This window comes from Panthera uncia (genome assembly GCF_023721935.1).
Source record: "Panthera uncia isolate 11264 chromosome B3 unlocalized genomic scaffold, Puncia_PCG_1.0 HiC_scaffold_1, whole genome shotgun sequence".
Lineage (NCBI taxonomy): Eukaryota > Metazoa > Chordata > Mammalia > Carnivora > Felidae > Panthera > Panthera uncia.
The window spans coordinates 75,660,520-75,669,830 of NW_026057582.1; the positions used below are offsets into that span (position 1 = coordinate 75,660,520).

At 41.6% G+C, this 9,311-nt stretch overlaps 1 pseudogene; it reads right to left on the reverse strand.

The window, feature by feature from the left end:
* Nucleotides 1-822: 822 nt before the first annotated feature.
* On the reverse strand, nt 823-1,766 carry LOC125910365 (olfactory receptor 4F6-like; annotated as a pseudogene).
* Nucleotides 1,767-9,311: the final 7,545 nt, after the last annotated feature.

Sequence of the window (9,311 nt, forward strand, 5' to 3'; positions counted from 1 at the left end):
ATTTGAGTTTCAACTCCACAGGTCCTTCCTCCAAGATCTTAATAGCTTTTTTCTTCCAAGTGTACTTATTCTAACTGCTACCCTTTATTTTCCACCCCTAGGGGTGAGAGCTACTTCGTACAAATGCTACCTCTGTGGTATCTCAGGGTTTATTCTTTTTCAAATAACTAGTTAACAGCTTTATATTTAGTTAACCATTCTTTATACCAACATTTTCTCTCATAATAACTGCTATGGTTATTATCTCCTTGCTGGGCCCTGAAAAATCCAGATTAGCAATAGAATAATGAGGAGGGCTGACAGATAAGGAGCTGAAAATATAGAAAATCAATCAGCTGTATAATAAGAAACATAACATGAAGGAAAAATTAACATTTATCCTTAAACTGAATAGTATGTTTACTATGGGAAAAATAGAAAATGAGCAATACAGGGGTGACTTGGTGGCTCAGTTGGTTAGCTGTTCAACTCTTGATCTCTGCTCAGGTAATTATCTTGCAGGTTTGTGAAATTGAGCCCAATGTCAGGCTCCTTACTGGGCTTAGAGCCTGCCTGGGATTCTCTCTCTCCCTCTTTCTCCGCCCCTCCTCCCGCTTGTACGTGCACTGTCTCCCAAAATAAATAAACACTTTTTAAAAAATGAACAATAAACCACATATTGCCTTTCAAAGGGGATTGATTAACATTTATACTAATTGTGTTTGCCACCATCTACAGGTATGACCCCTGGTGAGATAAGAAATCCATGACCTGTAAGTCTCTTCTATAACCAGAGTCCAGGGAATGACATCACAGTTCAATCCTCCACATGTTTAAAAGACATTAACTTACAAACTGAGAGCAGAGGCTCCTCATTGCCACCTTCATATCTCTATTCCTAAAAGTATAGGTGACTGGATTCAGAAAAGGATCGTGATAACTGCATCAAAGATGGCAAGGAATTTCTCCAGATGAGATGTGGGAAATGGCCACACATAGAACAAGATTAATGGCCCAAAGAACAAAACAACCACAGTGACATGAGCTGACAGAGTGGAGAGGGCCTTGGACATACTACCTGAAGATTTTCTGAACAGTCACCAAAACAAAGATGTAAGAGATGATTAGAAGTAAACAGAAGGCCACAGAAATAAAGCCACTGTTGGCAGTAACCATGAATCCCAATGTGTTTGTCTCTCCGCAAGCAAGCTTGATGAACCGAGGAAGGTCACAAAAAAAGCTGTCTAATTCATTAGGCCCACAGAAAGGCAAGTCTACAACAAAACCCCATTGAGTCACTGAATGAATAAGGCCAATGATCCAGGAAGTGACTAGAAATAAAATGCACCTCCATGGGGGTCATGATGGTCAGGCAGTGCAGAGGCTTACATATGGCAACATATCTGTCAGAGGCCATGGCGATGAGAGCACCATCTCAATGCCCCCAACTGCACGGATAAAGAAGATCTGAACTACACAGCCCCCAAAAGAGATGGTTTTTCATTATCTTAAAACATCATAAATCATCTTGGGAGCTGTGCAACAGCAAAATATCATGTCGGTGATGGAAAGGTTGGCCAGCAGGAAGTATGTGGGGGACTGTAAACCGGGGACAGAGGTCACACTTAGCACAATGAGGAGGTTTCCCACCGGGCTCGCCACATAGAACACACAGGAAAAGAGGGAGAGAAAGAGCTGGATGTCCCCTGAGGTGGAGAGTCCCAGGAACACAAACTGCAGCACCGCCGAGTGATTGGCCTCCTCCATTGCCTCTGTCAGCAGTGACACCTCTCACGCCACCTGAAAGAAGAGAGTAAGGAGAAACTGATTCAGGAGAAATGGCACTGATCTTAATCCTGGGCCATAATATCATTGTCAGAAAACCTGACGGAGACTGATGTGTGCTCCTGCAGACCATTTCAGTCACAACGCAATTCAGATATCCTTGTAGTATACTGCGTCACAAAAAAGTACTGCAAAAAATAAGGATACCTGTACTTACTTTTATGGGTAGTTCTGTTGTATTTTTTCTGTCGTTGTTTCAGAGATATCTCGTATATGACCACAAGTTAATAGACTTTTATAAATTGCTCAACTCCATGAAATAATCAAGTGATGTAAATTTCATAATTTGGACATCTCACAGTATAAGATACCATATCCATGGTCACATTGGCAAGTTCTATGAAAGTCATTATAAGCTTTCTTTGAAGACCTGATATGTATATTTCTCATATCTATAAGTTAACAAGAAAAAATGAGTTAGAGGAAGGAAGGAAAGAGAAGTGTGCAGGATGCCAGAGCGTGGCACTCACCACCCCATCAAAGGATAAGGGCTAGAGAGTGACACAGTTATGGGTTTGTGGAGGACATTCTGCCTAGGTATCATCATACTGTATCTTCCAAGTTATAGCAAAGATGAACGCCATACCTGTGGTAACTCTGTTACTACACTCCTCCCTATACCTCCCAGTCTTAGCTGAACTGCCTCTTCTTCCCTGGACAGGCATCGAATGGTATTTACCCCTGCCTCACACACACACTCAAATGTTCCAGGCCACGGATCCCCTCCACATTCTTCGTCCAGCCTGCAATGCCTGGGCCTTCGTTACATCTCTCTACTTCTTCCCATTCCTCAACAGCACACTCTGCACAACTCCTTACTCTATCAAGTCCTTTCTCATACTCTTCCTTGACATTTGTGAGGTGAAGGCAAATTTTTCTTACATTGTGGTGACAAAACCAAAAACACTAACACTAATAGTGCCCTGTTCCTGCTCTAACTTTAAATTTGTTAACGTTTGTCTATGTTTGAGAGACAGAGTATGAATGAGAGAGGGGCGGGCAGAGAGAGGAAGAAGACAGAATCTGAAGCAGGCCCTGGGCTCCGAGCTCTCAGCACAGAGCCCAACACGGGGCTTGAACTCACAAACCCTGAGATCATGACCTGGGCCGAAGTCTGACATGTGTGACCGCTCTAACAGAGACCACTATTTAATTCTCTGTTGCTTCACAAAAACGTTCTTATATATGTGTTTTAAATGTCTTTTTAGACTTTTTCTTGACGATGATATAGATGATATTCACATTAATAAAAAGCAGCTCATCTTGGTAGCAGTTAGATTCCTTTCCTAGGGATTATCACCAGTAACCTCCCCATGGATACAATTCATCCAAACAAATGATTGATTCTAAATTACCCTCCTTGAAGCTGACAGTTATTCCATCCATGCTTTCCACATACCAGTCAATCTAAACTTTTTTTAGTTTTTACACAAGACCTTATTTTCTCTTCCACACAAAAATGGATATTTTTCACGCATCTGCTTAGCTCAGATTTAAATAGTAGTTAACTCCTAGTGTTGGTAAAAAGTTGGAAAACAGGATGGTACACTCGTGGATGACACTGCTTCCTAGCCAGTCTTTCACTTTCTACCTATACTGAAAGGTTGTTAGAGGCCATACTTGGTATCAGTTTCCACTTTTTTTAAAATGTTTTTATTTATTTTTGAGGGAGAGAGAGAGAGTGGGAGAGGGGCAAAGAGAGAGGGAGACAGAGGATCTGAAGCAGGCTCTGAGCTGATAGCAGTTACTCCGATGCTGGGCTCAAACTCAGGAACCATGAGATCATCACCTGAGCCCAATTCAGCCGCTCAACCAACTGAGCAACCCAGGTGCCCCCAGTTTCCACTTTAAAAAAATTTTATTAACAGACACATAGACCAATGGAATAGAATAGAAACCCCAGAACTAGACCCACAAACGTATGGCCAACTCATCTTTGACAAAGCAGGAAAGAACATCCAATGGAAAAAAGACAGTCTCTTTAACAAATGGTGCTGGGAGAACTGGACAGCAACATGCAGAAGGTTGAAACTAGACCACTTTCTCACACCATTCACAAAAATAAACTCAAAATGGATAAAGGACCTGAATGTGAGACAGCAAACCATCAAAACCCTAGAGGAGAAAGCAGGAAAACACCTCTCTGACCTCAGCCGCAGCAATTTCTTACTTGACACATTCCCCAAAGGCAAGGGAATTAAAAGTAAAAATGAACTATTGGGACCTCATGAAGATAAAATGCTTCTGCACAGCAAAGGAAACAATCAACAAAACTAAAAGGCAACCAACGGAATGGGAAAAGATATTTGCAAATGACATATCGGGCAAAGGGCTAGTATCCAAAATCTATAAAGAGCCCACCAAACTCCACGCCCAAAAAAACAAATAATCCAGTGAAGACATGGGCAGAAAACATGAATAGACACTTCTCTAAAGAAGACATCCAGATGGCCAACAGGCACATGAAAAGATGCTCAACGTCACTCCTCATCAGGCAAACACAAATCAAAACCACACTCAGATATCACCTCACGCCAGTCAGAGTGGCCAAAAGGAACAAATCAGGAGACTATAAACGCTGGTGAGGATGTGGAGAAACGGGAACCCTCTTGCACTGTTGGTGGGAACGCAAACTGGTACAGCCACTCTGGAAAACAGTGTGGAGATTCCTTAAAAAATTAAAAATAGACCTACCCTATGACCCAGCAATAGCACTGCTAGGAATTTACCCAAGCGATACAGGAATACTGATGCATAGGGACACTTGTACCCCCAATGTTTATAGCAGCACTCTCAACAATAGCCAAATTGTGGAAAGAGCCTAAATGTCCATCAACTGATGAATGGATAAAGAAATTGTGGTATATATACACAATGGAGTACTACGTGACAATGAGAAAGAATGAAAATGGCCCTTTGTAGCAACGTAGATGGAACTGGAGAGTGTGATGCTAAGTGAAATAAGCCATACAGAGAAAGACAGATACTATATGTGTTCACTCTTATGTGGATCCTGAGAAACTTAACAGAAACCCATGGGGAGGGGAAGGAAAAAAAAAAGGTTAGAGTGGGAGAGAGCCAAAGCATAAGAGACTTTTAAAAACTGAGAATAGGGGCGCCTGGGTGGCGCAGTCGGTTGAGCGTCCGACTTCAGCCAGGTCACGATCTCGCGGTCCGTGAGTTCGAGCCCCGCGTCAGGCTCTGGGCTGATGGCTCGGAGCCTGGAGCCTGTTTCCGATTCTGTGTCTCCCTCTCTCTCTGCCCCTCCCCCGTTCATGCTCTGTCTCTCTCTGTCCCAAAAATAAATTAAAAACGTTGGAAAAAAAAAAATTAAAAAAAAAAAAACTGAGAACAAACTGAGGGTTGATGGGGGGGTGGGAGGGAGGGTAGGGTAGGTGATGGATATTGAAGAGGGCATCTTTTGGGATGAGCACAGTGTGTTGTATGGAAACCAATTTGACAATAAATTTCATATATTTAAAAAAATTTTTTTTAACATTTATCATTGAGAGAGACAGAGAGAGAGAGACAGAGCATGAGTCCGAGAGGGGCAGACACAGAATATGAAGCAGGCTCCAGGCTCTGAGCTGTCAGCACAGAGCCGGACACGGGACTCGAACTCAGAAACCGAAGATCATGACCCCAGCCGAAGTCGGACGCTCAACTGACTGAGCCACCCAGGCGCCCCCCACCCAGTTTCCACTTTTAAACAAGGGAAGAATAGTGGTTTAATTCTGATCTAGTCCATGGAGACAGAGTGAAAGTGTCCACTTAACTGCTCCTACAAAAGGAAAATAGGTACTAACGATGATCAGCAGCTAAATTCCAGTGTGCATTTGTAGTGTCCTGAGTCCCACCCTGTTCAACACACACACAGCATTGACCTCTCACCACACCCCCACCACAACCTAGAATGTAAGAAATGACAGATACCTCAGAGATCCTCTAGTGACCAGCTGACTGCCTTCTCGGCCCAGGTCTGTTCATCCTTGTGCTGCCAGCACAGATAGCAAACAAATCATAAATAACATGGGCTCACCTCCAATTCAAGAATGCATGACAATTCTGGAGTAATTTTTAAAGTAGATCAATGGTTGGGGTCACTCAGACAAAGATCTATAACCCTCTACTTCCTAACCTGAGTTGCAAATTGCTGATGAGGTTGATTTTAACATAGAATTACCAGAAAACAATAAAATTCACAGAGAAACATCTCCATCTCATCCTCCTACAGGTTTCTCCACTAGTTTGCTCCTCCGGAGATGAATAGAAGGAGCTCAGGACAGAAGAGCAGAAAGATGTACAGGAATGCTCACTGGAGCTTCCTGCTCTCAAAGTGCTTGTTTTTACTGCTATCAATGCAGCAAGCCTTGGACAAGCTGTTGTTGCCGGGACCTGAATGAAACTGCTAGTGATCATAAAATCTGCTTATTTTAGAGTTAGAAAAACCATCGTAGAGAAAGGATAAACAGCTTTACTGAAGCTAACCAACAAGCTGGTGGCAAATCCGGAATTAATATGGTTGACTCTTGGTTTTAGTCAATCCAGTTTATTTCCACTACCCCACACTAATTTTGCTAGAATGGTTCCAGTTGAGCATCCAGTGAGTGGCCCAGGAAATCATAGTATATCAAAGCTAGTTTCTTCAGCATGGTCCAAAATTCTTATTCTGCTGCTACTATATTCTATATCTGGAGACCAACATTCAAAACACATCTGCAAATGTCACTAGAATAGCTCCTCCAATACAGTTCACAATGACATGATTGACTCCACTCGTCTTGCTGTCTTCTCTCTTTTGGTTGTGAATTTATCCACTGTCCTCTCCCTGTTGAATAATAGAATTAATTCATTTCTTCCAGTTGATTACATCTCCCTTTTCACTGCTCTGTGGGTTTTCACTTGAAGCTCTGACCAGTATCAAACACTGTGTCCATCCATCTAACTCACCTGAACCCATGCCAAAATGATCATGGACTTAGAGAACCACAGAATGCAGAGCTCTTACCTTTGAAATGTTATTGTCACCTGGCATAATAAGCCATATGTAAAACCTCCAAGCAGGAAACACAGCCAATTAGCGGCACTGAAAAGTTACTTGAGTGCTTCTGTAGAGACCTGGGATTGTCATCGTACTATGTTTAGTCAAGGGAGTTGTATCCTAGAACCATGGAATTTAGCCACAGCAAGCAAAGGGAAAGGTTAGTAATAGGTCACTTCAGGGAAGAAGAGAAGGAAACTAGGGATTTTTGTGGAAATTGTAGATTTTGTCTTTTTACCCCCTTGATTTTCTGATTTGCGAAGGAAGAAACTCCATAAGAATGAAAATGTACACCAAAGCACCTGGGTGACTCAGTCAGCTGAGTGTCCAACTCTTGATTTCAGCTCAGATCATGATCCTAGGATCATGGGATTGAGCCCTCTGTCTGCCTCCATGCTGACTGTGGGTCCTGCTTAAGATTCTCTCTCTCTCTCTCTCTCTCTCTCTCTCTCTCTGCGCCCCTCTCTCCTGCTCACACACTGTCTTTCTCTTAAAAAAAAAAAAAGAATGAAAATATACACCTTCAAACAAGTGAAAACAATGCTTATCATCTCTACAGGAAGGAAGAGAGGGAGAAAAAGAGGAAGAAATGTAGGGCTCCATTGTGGCACTGGAATGTGTCCCATTCAAAAGGATAACCAAAGTAGAAATAAAAGGCATCCAGGGGCATCTGGGTAGCTCAGTCAGTTAAGCATCCGATTTCTGTTCAAGTCATGACCTCACAGTTCGTAAGCTCAAGCCCCACATCAGGCTCAGTGCTGACAGCTCAGACCCTGGAGCCTGCTTTGGATTCTGTGTCTCCCTCTCTGTCTACCCCTCCCCTGATCATTCTCTCTCTTTCTTTCTCTTTAAACATTAAAAAAAAAAAAAGGCATCCAAATTGGCAAGGAAGAAGTCAAACATTACTATTGGCAACCTACATGGTACTTTATGTAGGAAACCCAACAGACCCCACCAAAAAATTGCTAGAACTGATCCCTGAATTCAGCAAAGTCGCAGGATATAAAATCAATATACAGATATCTATTGCATTTCTATACACCAATAATGAAGCAGCAGAAAAAGAAATCAAGGAATGGATCATGTTTACAATTGCACCAAAAAACATAATATACCTAGGAATTAACCTAACCAAAGAGGTGAAAGATCTCCTCTCTGAAAACTACAGAACACTTATGAAAGAAATCGAAGAGGACACAAAGAAATGGAAAAACATTCCATGTTCATTGATTGGAAGACCAAATACTGTTAAAATGTCTATACTACCCAATGCCATGTACACATTCAATGCAATCCCTATCAAAATAACACCTTCATTCTTCACAGAGCTAGAACAAACTATTTTAAAATTTTTATAGGACCAGAAAAGACCCTGAATAGCTAAAGCAATGTTGAAAAAGAAAAGCAAAGCAGGAAGCATCACAATTCTGGACTTCAAGCTGTATTACAAAGCTGCAGTCATCAAGACAGTGTGGTACTGGCACAAAAGAGACACATAAATTAATGGAACAGAATGGAGAACCTAGAAATGGACCCACAGCTATATGGTCAACGCATCTTCAACAAAACAGGAAAGAATATCTAATGGAAAAAAGACAGTCTCTTCAACAAATGGTGTTGGGAAAACTGAATGGCTACAAGCAGAAGAATGAAACTGGACCACTTTCTTCCACCATACACAAAAATAAATTCAAAATGGATGAAAGATCTAAATGTGAGACAGGAAATCATCAAAATCCTAGAGGAGAACACAAGCAGCAACCTTTTTGACCTCACCTGCAACAACTTACTAGACACATCTCTGGAGGCAAGGGAAACAAAAGCAAAAATGAACTATTGGGACTTCATCAACACAAAAAGCTTCTGCACAGTGAAGGAAGCAATCAGCAAAACTAAAAGGCAGCTGACAGAATGGGAGAAGATAATTATAAATGCTATATTGGATAAAACGCTAGTATCCAAAACCTATAAAGAACCTATCAAACTCAACACCCAAGAAAACAATCCAGTTTAGAAATGGACAGAAGACATGAATAGACTTCTCCAAAGAAGACATGCAAATGGCTAACAGGCACATTCAAAGATGCTCAACATCACTTATCATCCCAAAAATACAAATCAAAACCACAATGAGATATCAGCTCATACCAGTCAGAATGGCTAAAATTAACAACTCAAGAAACATATGTTGGTGAGGATATGGAGAAAGGGAGCTCTTTTGCACTGCTGGTGGGAATGCAAACTGGTGCAGCCACTCTGGAAAATGGTATGGAGATTCCTCAAAAAGTTAAAAATAGAACTACCCTACGACCCATGTGTAGGGTATTCCCTACACATGTGTATGTGTATGTGTATTCCATTGCGTGTGTGTGTATGCGTGTATGTGTATATGTATATGTATACATGTATATGTGTGTATGTATATATATATATACACATATGTATA